Here is a 13,123-nt window from a genome sequence, read left to right as displayed (position 1 = left end):
CTCTGGCCACTGCCATCTTCAGTGACTTTACTGTAAACTGAGCCCTGCCAGGAAGGTCAGGTGACAGGAGTGCCCACCCTGCCCCACCTGGCTGAGCTGTTTGGACATGGGCTCTTGCAGTCCCCCTCTTGGGCCTGCAGGGCCAAGAGGGCTGTATACCAGGAAAAGTAATGAGTTCACACCAGTGCCTGTCTTTGCAGTGACATCAGATGCTGAGTCGGTCTCCTGTGCAGCATTTCACCAAATCGAGTTCCCCTCCCAGCTGCCCATACTCCCCTTCCCTGAATCTGTTCTCACTCAGAGCAAGACTGCTGAGTGAGGTGTCTCTCAAGCCAGCTTTTGTATCCTTAGCAATTCAGTGTCAAAGTGGCTTCCTTTTTACTAACATCCGGCTCAGCAGGTCATGTCAGAAAATGTTCCCAAGACCCCAGTGCTGTGAGCAAGGACACAGCCTGCTCCTTGCCTTGTGGCCCAGGCCATGGCAGATATCTGCCTATTTCCCCTTCCTCTAAGAGGTCACTCAAATGTCCCTGTTAGTGTCCAGCCAGGTGGTGGAAAGAGTGTGGCTTTGGATCTCAGCAGGCCTGAATAGAACCTCTGTGTTGCCACTTAGCTGTGTGGCCTCAGACTGCGGAGTGGGACAGAGTCCCTGGCCTCTTGGGGCCTTGGTGATAACTGGAGATGGACAGAGGCCTAGCCCTGAGTCCGGCTCAGAGCAGGCACTCGATGGTAGTGTTCTGATTGCTAATAAGTCACAGAGGTAAGTCTGCCACTTGAAGAACCCATTCGGGGAGGGGAGGGAGAGGAACCAGCTGCTATGCAGCAGCCGGCAATGCCACAAAGCACAGTGGCTCAGTGTACAAAGGCCTTCCTTACCTGTAAAAAGGACTGCTGCTATGATTTGGGAGGATATTAAATAAGCTAGCATGGGCTCGGGGCCAGAGAGGTTGCATTTGCATGCTGCTGTGCCACTTATTAGCTTTGTGACCTTGGGTAAGTTTCTTAACCTTTCTGGACCTCTGTCCCAGCTGTAAAGTTGACACAACAATACTACCCACTCACAGGATTGTTTTGAGAATGAAAGGAGTTAAGACATGAGAAGCACTCATATTCATGTCTGGCATTCTTCAGGTCAGCTGCTATGAGGATGACATAAGGCTCTTAGGACAGTGTGTGCTGCTCCCATTTTGACTGGAGCATATCCGAGACCTTAGACCCAGGGATCCATGTGAGGGCTCCAGGGCTTCCTAAACCCTGATCCCTCCTGCCCTGTTTCCCCAGCCCTTGAGTGCCCATGGCAGAGATCGTGGCTGAGCAGCCCACTGGCAGGCAGTGTCAGGTTCACTTCTTCATTTAAGCAGCTTACAGAGAAATTTTTAACAGGGAAGAGACAGGGGAAGGTTAAGGTTCAAGGCCATGGAATAAATCAGCCTCCTGCCAGGATGAGAGTTTCTGGACAGTAGTAAGTGACACCTTGCACTGGTGCCAGCTGCCAGCCTTGAGGCGCTTAACGAGCATTAATCCTCCCAAGAAGTCAGAGTGAGCCATGATAACTTCATCTTCCCTTGGCAGCTGGGAACATCAGCATGGGCACAGAGTCTTGGGAGGGTGCCACCAGAGAGGCCTCTTCGAAGGCAAGTCCCACTCCTTCATCTGAGTTGGGGGAATCCAAGCTGGTACATCTTCTCCCTTACCCTGACGGAAGCTGAGGAGGACATGTACTTTATGGCCAGGGTCTGCAGCCACCCATCTCCAGGCATCAGTAGTTAGTGGACATTGGTTGAGTATTCAGGGCTTGGAAAAAAGATGCAGATGTTCCTCTTTTCTCCCAGCATAGGAAAATGTCTTATCCTTTCCGGAGAACCTGAAAACACAGAATTGCAAAACATGCCATCGGCCGTCAGCATGATGAGCTGAGGGAACTGGGGACTTGAGAACTACACCTGCCTGAGTTTGAATCCTGGCTCTGCCACTTACTAGTCATGTAACCGTAGGCAAGTTTCTTAATCTCTGTACCTCAGTTTCTCCATCTGTACAATGAAGATAATACTTACTTCCCCCAGCAGTGGTGGAGATTAGATGAAGTCCATGTGCAGCACGTGGCCGTGTGCCTACACGTCCCTGCCAATGCACACTCGTTAACCCTCAGCTGCTTCCATAATTTTTCTATTTGTTAAAAAGTACTTGTGAAAATCATTATATTCGGAAGAAAGAAACAGTGTCTGGCACATAACACGTAGTAGGCTCTCAGTAAATATGTTGGAATGAATGAATCGCCCACTGCTGTCTCTGCCTGCCCTGTTTTCCCTTCTCCCCTTGTCCTTGGTTTGGCTGGGAAAGGGCTGGATCCTGCTTTGCTCTCTCTTCCTCTTATTCTCTTCAGCTGCCTTGACCTCGTCCTCTGTCACAAGTGCATTTAGAATCAGCAGACTAACCCCATCAGAGCAACCGTCCTGCTTGGTCAGCAGATTTGTTTCTTGGGCCTCTTCTCCATGGAGCATGGAGGCACTCGCATGGCCAAGAGCAATGTCCACCTGCTCGTAGCCGGCTCAGGATGACCGTGAGAGCCCCAAATTGGATTCCACCTCTGCCTTGTGAATCCCCGATAGAACTGCCAACCAAATCCCCATTTCGAGGGATGATTTATGGCTTTGGGTGAGTTAAGAGGCAAAATGAACACTACATGATTTTCAGATCACAGGCTGGGAATGTTTGGCCTTGGCAGAGAAAAAAAATCATCTTTGCCTTGTAACAGAGCAAATATGATGTTGAAGAGGGAATAAATCCAGGTCCCAAGATGTCACTTTTACAATTGCTTTTTGGTGTGTGACTTAGTAGTACCTTCTGCAAAATGTTCACAGTCTCCCACACACACACCCCAGTCTTACTGGATCTTTTTGTGGGGGGTGAGAGTTACTCTACCAGTATGGCTGCCTAGGGAACTGCACACTTTGCCAGAGAGACAGTTTGCAAAAACCACCTGCTTCTGCAGTTTTCCACAGAACTCCATGTTTCCACGAATCTCTGAGGTTGTTTCTGGGAGGCAGCATTTTGACTTTAGAGGTAGGCCTGGATTCAAGTCCTCCGCATTTACCAACTGAATGAAATTGGGCAAGTCACAAAATTCTCTGAACCTCAGTTTACTCACCTATGGAGGTGGCGGCCGGGTTAGGTCGCCCCAGTACCCTGCCTGGCATGCACGCACACCCTCCCTGGTCCCCTATCCTCTTCCCCTGCTGTTGGGTAACAGAACACGTTGACTTCTCTGGCTGAAAAATACTATATCCGCTTTTATGAGTTCATTTTTTTTTTCTGAAAAACCAAAACACCCAGTATCCATAATTCTTGGAAAATCATTATCAGGCCGTGTTGCTCACTGATTTTTCGCAGGCTGTGGTGCACATTCCTGACCCAGGCTTTGAGTTTGTTTTGAGAAAGAGCTGTCATCTGCGTCGGAAGTGGTGATGTTGCAATTCCTTGCATAGAACAGGTCAGGCGTAAGGGCAGCAAGCAAACCTTCCGGGTAGTCACATGTTTTGGGAGCCGTGGCTGCTCCATCCGGAGGCTGGGGGCTGTCAGAGTGCAGAGGAAATGGATCAGAAGCACCGGTCACTGGCAGATGGGCTTTTAGCACAAGGAGGGTAATGGGATGAAAGTATTAACCCCACACATGAAGGGTAGGCACAACGGACAGTTGCTGGTCAGATGCTGCGGTTCTGTTGGGGGGGGGGGGGGGATGTCTCCCTGTGGCCTTGAATGACACATCCATGATTTCACAGGTCCCTCCTAAAGACCAGAAAGTCCCTCAGGCCACACTGGGTAATTATCGAAGCAAAGCGCTCACCTCTGAATTAGCCTGCTGGCTTTCCACTCTCCCATGCAGCTGACCATTCGGGGCATGGTGCTCTGCACTCTCCTCCACCAAAAGATTTTTTTTTTCCTAAGCACTTTCTCATTAAGATGCATCTTGGCCGTTTTCTTTTTCTTATTGTTTAAAAGGCTTCCCACCAGCACAGAGCATAATTTATTTCTCTAAAAAATATAGTAGCAGGTTGTTGTAAAAAGAAAACTCAAGGTCAGGGAGCCTTGAGTCCCTGTCCCTGCCCTGGCGCCAGCAGCCGTGTGAGCCGGCGGGCGGCCTCCTTTGGGGCTCCTCGGGTCTTCAGTACAAAGACGCCCAGCCCCTCTCTGATTCCTGGTTGGTTACTAGGCTGATTTCTTTTTTCTTTTTCTTTTTCTTTCTTTTTTTTTTTTTTTTTTTTCTGCCTCTGAGAGGCTATTTGGGCTGTGCTGGTTCTCTTGAAATCTGAAATTTTAGTAGCAAGTCTTGTTCCTGTCAGGGAGAAGTGAGTCAGGGTATCTATTCCCAGAGCAAGTTGCTGGATGCCTAAGATGATTCATATTGAAAGTGACATTCCCTCCTGGAGGCGGGGTGTTCCCACCCACTTTCCAAAGACCTTGCCTTCCTTGGAAACAAGGCTGAGCCCACAGCAGACAGCCAGCCCCCTTTTCTTCACACCGCATTGATGGCAAGCACTTGCCAAATTTCCCAACAAACTCACTGACAAATAGGTATGTGAATTCGCAGAAATCTCAGACTGTCGGTGCCAGTTGGATTCTTTGAAACCATCTGGTCCGATGTCTGGAGGATGGGGAAGGAGGCATGCAGAGGGACACAGACTCTCACAGAGGCCTGACAGCCAGGACTTGAGCCCTGGTCTTTTTACTTGAGCCTCTGCCTTTTTTTAAAATTACTTTGTAAACATTGACCCGTAACTTCTACCTTAAATGCAGTAGAAGGCACAAATGTTAAGTGCACATCCTAATGAATTTTACTTACGGGTGCAGCCTGTAACTACTCCGCAGATCAAGGTGGGTGGCGTTTCCTGTAAGCCACAAGGTCCCCTCCGGCCACTCCCAGTCAGTAGCCTACCCCCCCACCCCCAAAGGGCCGCCACTATTCTGACTTCTATCATCTTAGATTAGTTTTGTCTGCTTTAAGATTTCACACCAGACTATATATACTCTTTTATGGTTTTGCTGCTTTTCACTCATAATTATATCATAAAGAGCAGTTCATTCCTTTTCAAGTTTATCTACCCATTCTACTGTTGTTGGACATTGTTGTTGCCGGTTTGTGGCAACTGCAAGCAAACCCCAAACCCATTGGCTGTCAGTCTCTCCAACTCTCCCTCCCCTGCCAACCCAAGGCAACCACTTATCTCCTTTTTGTCCCTACAGAGATTTGCCTATTCTGGACGTTTCATATGAAGGAGATCATATATAATACCTGTTTTTTTTGTGATTGACTTCTTTCATCAGGACTAATTTTTCAAGGTTCATCCTCACGGTGGCTTGAACTTGTACCTCATTTCCCCGGGAAGTATTGCCAAATAATATCCCATCATGTGAAAATACCACATTTATTTATCCTTTAAGCAGTTAATGGACATTTGGATTGTGTGGATTTTGTGTTTTTGTTTTTGTTTTCTTGCTGTTCCAAATAATGCTTCTATGAACATTCATGTGCAAGTTTTTGGGTGGATGTGGGTTTTCATTTCTCTTGGGTATTTGTCTAGCAGTGGACTTGCTGGGTCACATGACTCTATGTGTCAACTTCTGAAGAACTGCCAGACTGTTTTCCACAGTGGCTGCACCATTTTACATTCCCATCAGGAGTATTTGAGGGTTATAAACACTTTTTGTACATGCTTTTTGGTGGAAACAAGCAGTCACTTATGTTGGGATCGACCCAGGATTTGAATTGCTGGGTCATACGGTATTAGTATGTTGAGCTTTAGTTGGATGCTGCCAGTTTTGCAACATGGATAAACCAATTGGTCTTCTTGCAGTATGCTGAATTATTGCCTCCTATTGAATGATACTTCCCTCTTAATCCAGACGCCCCACCCCTTGTTCAAAGCCCGAGCTTCCCAGGCATGTGCTCCCTGGAGCTGAGCTGCCCTGCACTGCCTGCTTGGCTCTGGTGTGGAAAGGTCTCTCTTCTTCCTGCCTTAACCTAGAGGTGAATTGGGGCTCCTAGGCTGCCTGCCTCAAGTGTTCCTTGTAGCAGAAGGAGTAGTTAGCAGAGTCTTCCTTCACCATCCCCTCCCCACACTGTCTCCCAGTGCCATTGGGTGACCTCTCCACTCCCCATACCACCCCAGCTGTAATGCATAGGTCCAAAATGGTGTGAACTAGACCGTCTTTAGTTCAGTTACTATATATCAGGAAGGGGGTCGAAATAAAGAAAGTATTGACCTGGGGTCAGAAGACTTGGATTCTCCAAATCCTGGCTCTACCAACTCACCCGGCAGGGGTCACATTTCTTTTCTGAGCCTCAGTTTTCTCTCCTGTGGAATGGGGAGATTGACATCTTCTCATAAGATTGTTACTGGGATCATATGAGACCACTTCTTTATCTATTCATTATTGTTCAGTGCCCATAGTGTGCTAGACACTCTCCTAGACATGGAGGGGAAACAGCAGGAAGCAAGACAGAGAGATACCCGTGTAGATCTCCCAGGCTTTGAGGTCCACACTCACGCCAAGGGCTCTTTAATTCATTCTTGGAGGGATGGGTTTCAAAAAGCCTTCCTGGAGGAGGTGGCCTCTACCCTGAGACTAGAAGCATGAAGGAAGAAGCATAAGAGAGGGGTCATGCACACAGAAACACAAGTACAACAGCCTAGAGGGGAGGTCACATGAGGCCCTGCCCCTGGAGGTCTAAAAGATTTTTGGTGTGGCTAGAGCAGGTGGGGGTATGGTAAGAGACCATATGCAAACAGTGTTGGCATAAAACGGGGTCCTATGAATGTAGCTTCCCCGTGTTTTCTCCCCATTCTGAGCTTCAGAACCAGGAGACCTGACTTCTGATGGCTTCTCAGCCACCAGTCTGCTCTGTGACCTAGGCGAGACCTATTCTCTCTCAGAGCTCATTTCCCATCCTACAGTGTGGGCGTCTGGCATGTGGACTCTCCTGTTACTTCAAGGTCCTAAAATAGCAGGTGATTTGACTACTTTTGGGTGTGTTTGACCCTGGCTGATGGAAGTCTGGTGTGGCCAAGTGGGCAGTGGGCTCAGAGGTGCGGCTCTGGTCACAAGTGGGGACCCAGGACTGACCGCTTCTCTGGGCCGGAGGAGCCAAGACTTCACTTCCCCACCATCTCCCCACCCCCTTCATCCTCCTCCAACCCCCCGGGGCCTCTCAGGCAGATCAGTTCCCCTCTGCACACACTGGCTGCTCTCCCCAGGCATGAGAACCGCTCAGGGATCAATAGGAATTGTTGAAAACTTCTGAAGAGAACGTGAAGGAGGACAAAGAAACCCGGAAGTGTGTTGTCAGCACAATTTAGGGCTAATGCTCAAGTTTGTTTTCCTTTTCATCAAATCTGAAAGGCAGTTTGAAATCCACTGCTCTTGTTTTGTTTTTTAATGACTGGATAAAAGCACAATTGCATTTTCTCCCCCAATAACTTTGAATTCTGGGAATAGACCATGTGGGGATAATTGCTGTTGTCTAATCCTGCCGATGGCCAAGCAAATGATTAGGACAGGGAGGAAGGGAGCCACCATGGCGGAGGCCCTCTGCCTGCTTCTTACCCAGCCAGCAGGGCTCGGCTCCCCAAATAACACTTCCTGAAATAGCAGTTGCCCAGAAATGCATCTGGATGTTGTTTTGCAACAAGTAATGGATAGTGCTGTTGGGGACATGGAGAGTTTGAGTTATTTAAGTTTTAATTCAATTCTGCAACTTTGTATTGAGTACCTACTGTGTGCCAGGCTCCCAGCTGGGTATGGAGCAGGGAAGAGGGTGCAAAATGAGCAAGATGCCATGAGCTCATTGGAGAGAAGACAAAGGCGATCTGCCTGTGCTGCCAGGCAGAGCACGTGCCTAAGTGACACTGCTGCAAGAGAGAACAACGGTACCCAAGAAGAGCTGCTGAGCAAGTTCCAGGAACTCTTCTAAAAGTTCCCATAAAGTTCCCCACATTTCATTGCTGACAATCCACAAAGATGGTGCATCCAAGAGGAGAAGTATGGGAGGGGGCAGATGCTTGGGTGCCAGGGTTGCTCAGGGGGTAGATTTTGCCAAAAATCAGTGAAATCTCTGTTACAGGTGGAGAAACAGCACGAGCCAGGCCTAGGAGGTCATGCTGGGTAGAGCGTTAGTACTTTGACAGAGGCAGGAGCAATTGGTGATGTGGGAGGAAGCACATTTGGAGGGAAGAGACCTAGTCCTGGCCTCCAGTACCCAGCCAGGTGCTCAAAATGCCCCCATACAGGGCTGACTTCTTCATTAGACATAGTGCCTACAACTCACACAAGTATTGTAATTTTCCTTTAAAATCAGAAGACAAAAATGAATATAATAATGAATCCAGCCTGGGTTATATTCATTTTTATACAAATGCAATTGTGAAAGATCATTTTTAACATATATATTTTTACAGAGGTAGGTCCCACAAAAGTGTAATGCTACCCTGCTTCTGTGTCCTTTGCTGGTGGGAGGGAGGGAGGGAGGTCTGAAAGTCTGCTACCACCTGACTTGGTGGGAAGGATTCCTTCCTTCTTGTTGCGAAAATTGGCACAGAAACAACTCAGGTTCTTTGTCTCCGTTAGTATGGGGCAAGGAGGGCGGATCTGCCCACCTGCTTGTGCAGCTACCTTCTCGTGAGTTTCATTTATTCCCCTCGGTACCTCTTTGATGAAGTAGGTGTTGTGCTGACGAGCAAACTGAGACTTCGAGAGAAGTAACTTGTCCAAGCCTGCAAAGAGCCAGAGCGGCAGTTCAAACCCAGGCTTGTCTACCTCCAGAGCCTGCACGTCTGGTTTCCTCTGCCTCTGAAACTGTGAACCCCCCACCAGCCAGGATCTCCCACATAACTTGCCTTGTGCATCCCTGGTATGGCACAGAACCCCACGGTACTTTTGCGGTATCCAGAGGTAATGGTGAATGTCAAAGAAGGGTCCATGTGTGTTCATTGGTTAGAAGGGGGCTGTGACATTCTTCCCTTGACACTGCTGAACCTTTGTCCATTCCATCCCTCTTACTTATCTTCCCCAAATCAAGGAGGGTAAAATCCCAGACACCCCAGATGAGGCTATTACCCAACACTCACCGGAGTCTAAAATGGTGTCACAGGGGCTGGACTGGGAAAAGCTGCCTCTCCTGTTATTGCCCACATCCAGCAGTGGGGTCGTTCCTGCCACTGGCAGCATGGCTCTATCTAAAGGGCCTTGAACTTCACAGACATCAACCCTGCCCAGACCAGGGTGTATGTACAAAAGCAGGTCCCTTGGCAAATGAGATATATCCTCTGGGCTCCTCCCAGCTCCAGAGGTCAGTTTGCAAAGCTGAGACCATTCCCCAGAAACATCCCAGGGCCTGCAGCTCAATCTAGGAGCTGGAGAGGAAGCAAAACCCCTGAGGCAGGATCCTGGTGACTTGAGGCAGGTTTGCCAACCAGATAGGAACACAGGGCTTTGGCTCCATTTCCTAGCTGTGTGACCTTGGGCAAGTCAATTAACATCTCTGTGCCGCAGTTTCCTCTCCTAGGAAAACAGGAATAATAGTACCTATTTCATAGAGTGGTTGTGAGAATTCAATTAATATATGTGAAGGGCTCAGAGTAGCACCAATAAATAGTAATGGCTGCCATCATTATCATCATCATCATCTTTACCATCGGTATTGTCAAAGCTGTCCAGGGAAGTAATAATTGTCTCTGTGACCTTGGGCAATGCATTTTTCCTACCCCTCCCTGGGATATAGTCTCACTATCTGTGAAATGGGTAGCTTGGGCCAATTTATGGCTCTTAAGCCAGGGAAGACATCACAACCAGCTACCGGACATTAGCAAACATGGATTTCCAGGTTCCATCCCCAGAAATTCTGGTTCGGTAGAGTCTGTTGCTGGCTCAGGGATCTGTTTTTTAAAACAGAATCTGTCGGTGGTTCTGATGCACAGCCTGAGTTAGGAACCACAGGATCCTGCTGGGCCCAAAGTCTGTCATTCCTGAAGTGATTGGTCCTTCACCCATAGCCCAGGTGATGCCCTTGGCAAAGGTGAGCCCCCGTGGGTGCTGAGTCTGCCGTGGACTTGGGCTCCCACACTATCAGATGGGGTAAGCCACCTGTTCAACAGGACAGCTGTGGGGGCCTGGGCCACTGTGTGAGTGAGTCCAGCATGTCTAGGGGGTCTTCATTCAGCAGATGTTTGATGAACATGGCATTTGCAAATGGCGGGCAGAGCAATTGTGTAAAGAGGGTACCTTCCAGCCATGTGGGACCTGGGTACTAATCCTACCCTCAGGTAACATGGGATGGTCTTGGTGTAACTCTCCTGCATTGCCTGGGAGAGGATTTTGGATGCTTTTGATAAGAATGCCTCAAAGGAACTTTATTATCACAAATGGCCCATCTTCTTGGACGCCGGTGGGCCCTACATGTCCCCTTTCCCTGCTGGAGCTCATTGTAATGCCCAGCCCACCTGCAGCCCCCACCTGGCACGCTGACCTTGCTCCTTACCCTTCAGCATATCCCCACTCCCTTCTCTGGTGGTAGGACCCAGCCAGGAACGTAGGAAATCTCGGCCCCTCAGTCCCTCCGTCCCTCCCGCAGCTGAGCGGCACCACGGCCTCTGTATCAGCCATCCCCTTTACCTTCCTTCCTGCCTCCAGTCTCCCATGATCCTTAGTGCGGTAAATTGGATTCCTGCTTTTCTCTTTGAAGAACACGCTCTGCAGTAGAAACCGCTCCTGAAGGCACTGACCCTTACGTCTGGTGCCTGCACCGGCCACTCACAGTACAGGCGCCGGAAGTGGGTGGGCAGATAGATCAGTCTGACTCCCGTCCTGGAGCCCCATCCCAGGGCAGCAGGGCTGTGCAGCCCCTGGTGTGGGGGGCAGAGGCCAGCTGGCCTCTGGGCACAAGCTTGCTGAAGAATCTCAGTAGTTATTATAGCTTACACATTCAACGACTTCAATTTGGCATATGTCTTGAGGTGCTGGGTAAGCATCTTGTCAACCAGCACAGCTGACGAAGTTATGACATGAAGAATGGTTAGACTTTGCAGTTTTCCCCGACCTCCAGCTGATCCTGTGAAAATGTCCCTCCTCCTTCCAGTAAGATGATTTGTGCCCCAAATTTCCTCATCTCAGCGGGAAGGGTCTCTTGGCAAGGCAGAGTAGAAATTTGTTGTCATTCTGATACCCTGATTTTGTGTTCCCTGAGAGGAAGGCACGTTTCCTGTCTGCTTTGTTGCTGACCGTCAGGGTTGCTGCCCCACAGGATGGAGTGATGGGGAGGGATGGCTGGAGACACTTCCATGTTTTAAGATTTTATTTATTTATTCATGAGAGACACAGAGAGAGGCAGAGACACAGGCAGAGGGAGAAGCAGGCTCCCTACAAGAAGCCCGATGTGGGACTTGATCCCAGGACCTCAGAATCATGACCTGAGCCTAAGTCAGAGGCTCAACCACTGAGCCACCCAGGCGTCCGGAGATACTTTCATTTTTAAGCTACTGTTCTCAGACACTAAACCTTGAAACGTGGAATTTTCCCTTTTCTTAAGGCTGCCATTCTAGGTGTCTCTTCTTAGCTAGAAAGTGATGAAGTTGGAACAAATCCCTTTATCCATATTGGAATTATCTGAGTGTGAAAATCCTTTTCTACCCTTACGGTTACTCATCTATTTTTTCCTTTTTCCTTTTTTTTTTTTTTTTTTGAAAAACGATAAATGTAATACATGCCCATTATAGAGAAATGAAGAATTACAAGTTAAGAACCCGAAAATAAAGTTCCTGAAGTCCCGCCACCCAGACATTCTAGTTTCATGGGTCTCTTCAGATACGTTCCCGTGAAAAGGAATATATATAAATATGTATTTTTACATAAATAGTATCATATGATAAACACTGGCTTGTGATGTTTTTTCACTTAGTATTTTGTGATCACATTTTCAGGCTGTTAAACACTAAACAGACATGTATATTGCCATATTTAATGGCTAGCTACGTGCTATTCTGTTGTATGGATGGACTATATATGTGTGTATTCACACACATATGCATTTATATATGTAAATGCATACATACACACATATACATTTTATTTTTTTTCTTATTCCTCTTACCAAACATTTAGGTTATTTCTGAGTTTTTGTCATTCTAAGCACTGGTAAAATAAGTTTCCTGATTCAGCTTGCTAATCTTTACATACATGTCCTAATGTTAGGGTGAGATTTTAGAACAGGACTAGCTAATATGTTCAACCATTTACCACATGCCACTCTGAGCACTTTACATGTATTATTTATTGAAATCTAGAAATTATTCTGTACAGAAACATTCTCATTTTACAGATGAGGACACTGAGGCCAAGAGAGGTTATATCCCTTGGTCAGGATCACGCAGCAGGCAAATCACAGAGCCAAGATTAGAAGCCAAGCTCTCTGACTCCAGAAGTTTCTGATACAAAATATTAGATCTGTTCAGCCTACCACTCTGTGATGTAAAACTGCCTGTCCCCTATTTCTTTCCCCCAAGCTCTGTGACCACCTTGCCTGAGGCCTGGCCTCTCGGAGTTTCCTCACACCCACAGTCACATGATAGGAACAGGAAAAGAAGGATTGGTGGTGCCACTGTGACCTAGATGTGGTTCTCAGTCCCTGGGAAATGCCTTGTAGAGAACCATCCAGGGCCAGTTGAAGGAACTTAGAGGCCCATGTTAGGGAAGAAGGGAGTATCTCTGCACAACTCTGCAAGCATGGCCAGCCTGGGGACTTGGCTCTGCTGAGCCAGCTGTCCTGGGAGGGCCTCGGCTCTTCCTAGAGCAGGTTCCTCACAGGAGCTGGGCTCTGGCTGAGGGGAGTCCTCACAGACCACTCTGGGACAGTTAAGCACATGAAAGGAAGTCTAAGCCCTCGGCAGGAAGTATACTAGGAAAAGAAGGGTGTGAGTAAGAGGCAGATTCCAGGCTGGGGGCCTTGGAGGTTTGCTGCTAGACTGAACAAGTCCAAGGCCAGAGCCCAGAAGATGAAACCAGTTTTGGAGAACTCACCAGTGAGCACTAGGACAGCCTTATGGCCCTGAGGTGAGACCAGGGTACTCTTCTCATG

The 13,123-nt window shown here is 48.2% G+C and overlaps 1 protein-coding gene and 1 long non-coding RNA gene across 5 annotated transcripts in view; one reads left to right on the top strand and one right to left on the bottom strand.

The window, feature by feature from the left end:
- The window catches only part of MAN1C1 (mannosidase alpha class 1C member 1), a 148,439-nt gene that overhangs the window by 56,652 nt on the left and 78,664 nt on the right, over positions 1-13,123 (top strand). The window lies entirely within an intron of this gene.
- Positions 1,067-11,241, bottom strand: LOC125754335 (uncharacterized). Its single transcript, XR_007408289.1, has 2 exons — positions 10,666-11,241; positions 1,067-1,864 (listed from the first exon to the last, which is right to left on the bottom strand). It is a non-coding gene; the product is annotated as an uncharacterized LOC125754335 (long non-coding RNA).

Source organism: Canis lupus, chromosome 2, assembly GCF_003254725.2.
Source record: "Canis lupus dingo isolate Sandy chromosome 2, ASM325472v2, whole genome shotgun sequence".
NCBI lineage: Eukaryota > Metazoa > Chordata > Mammalia > Carnivora > Canidae > Canis > Canis lupus.
The sequence above is the reverse complement of the archived record's forward strand: the minus strand, read 5'-3'. Positions and strand labels throughout refer to the sequence as shown.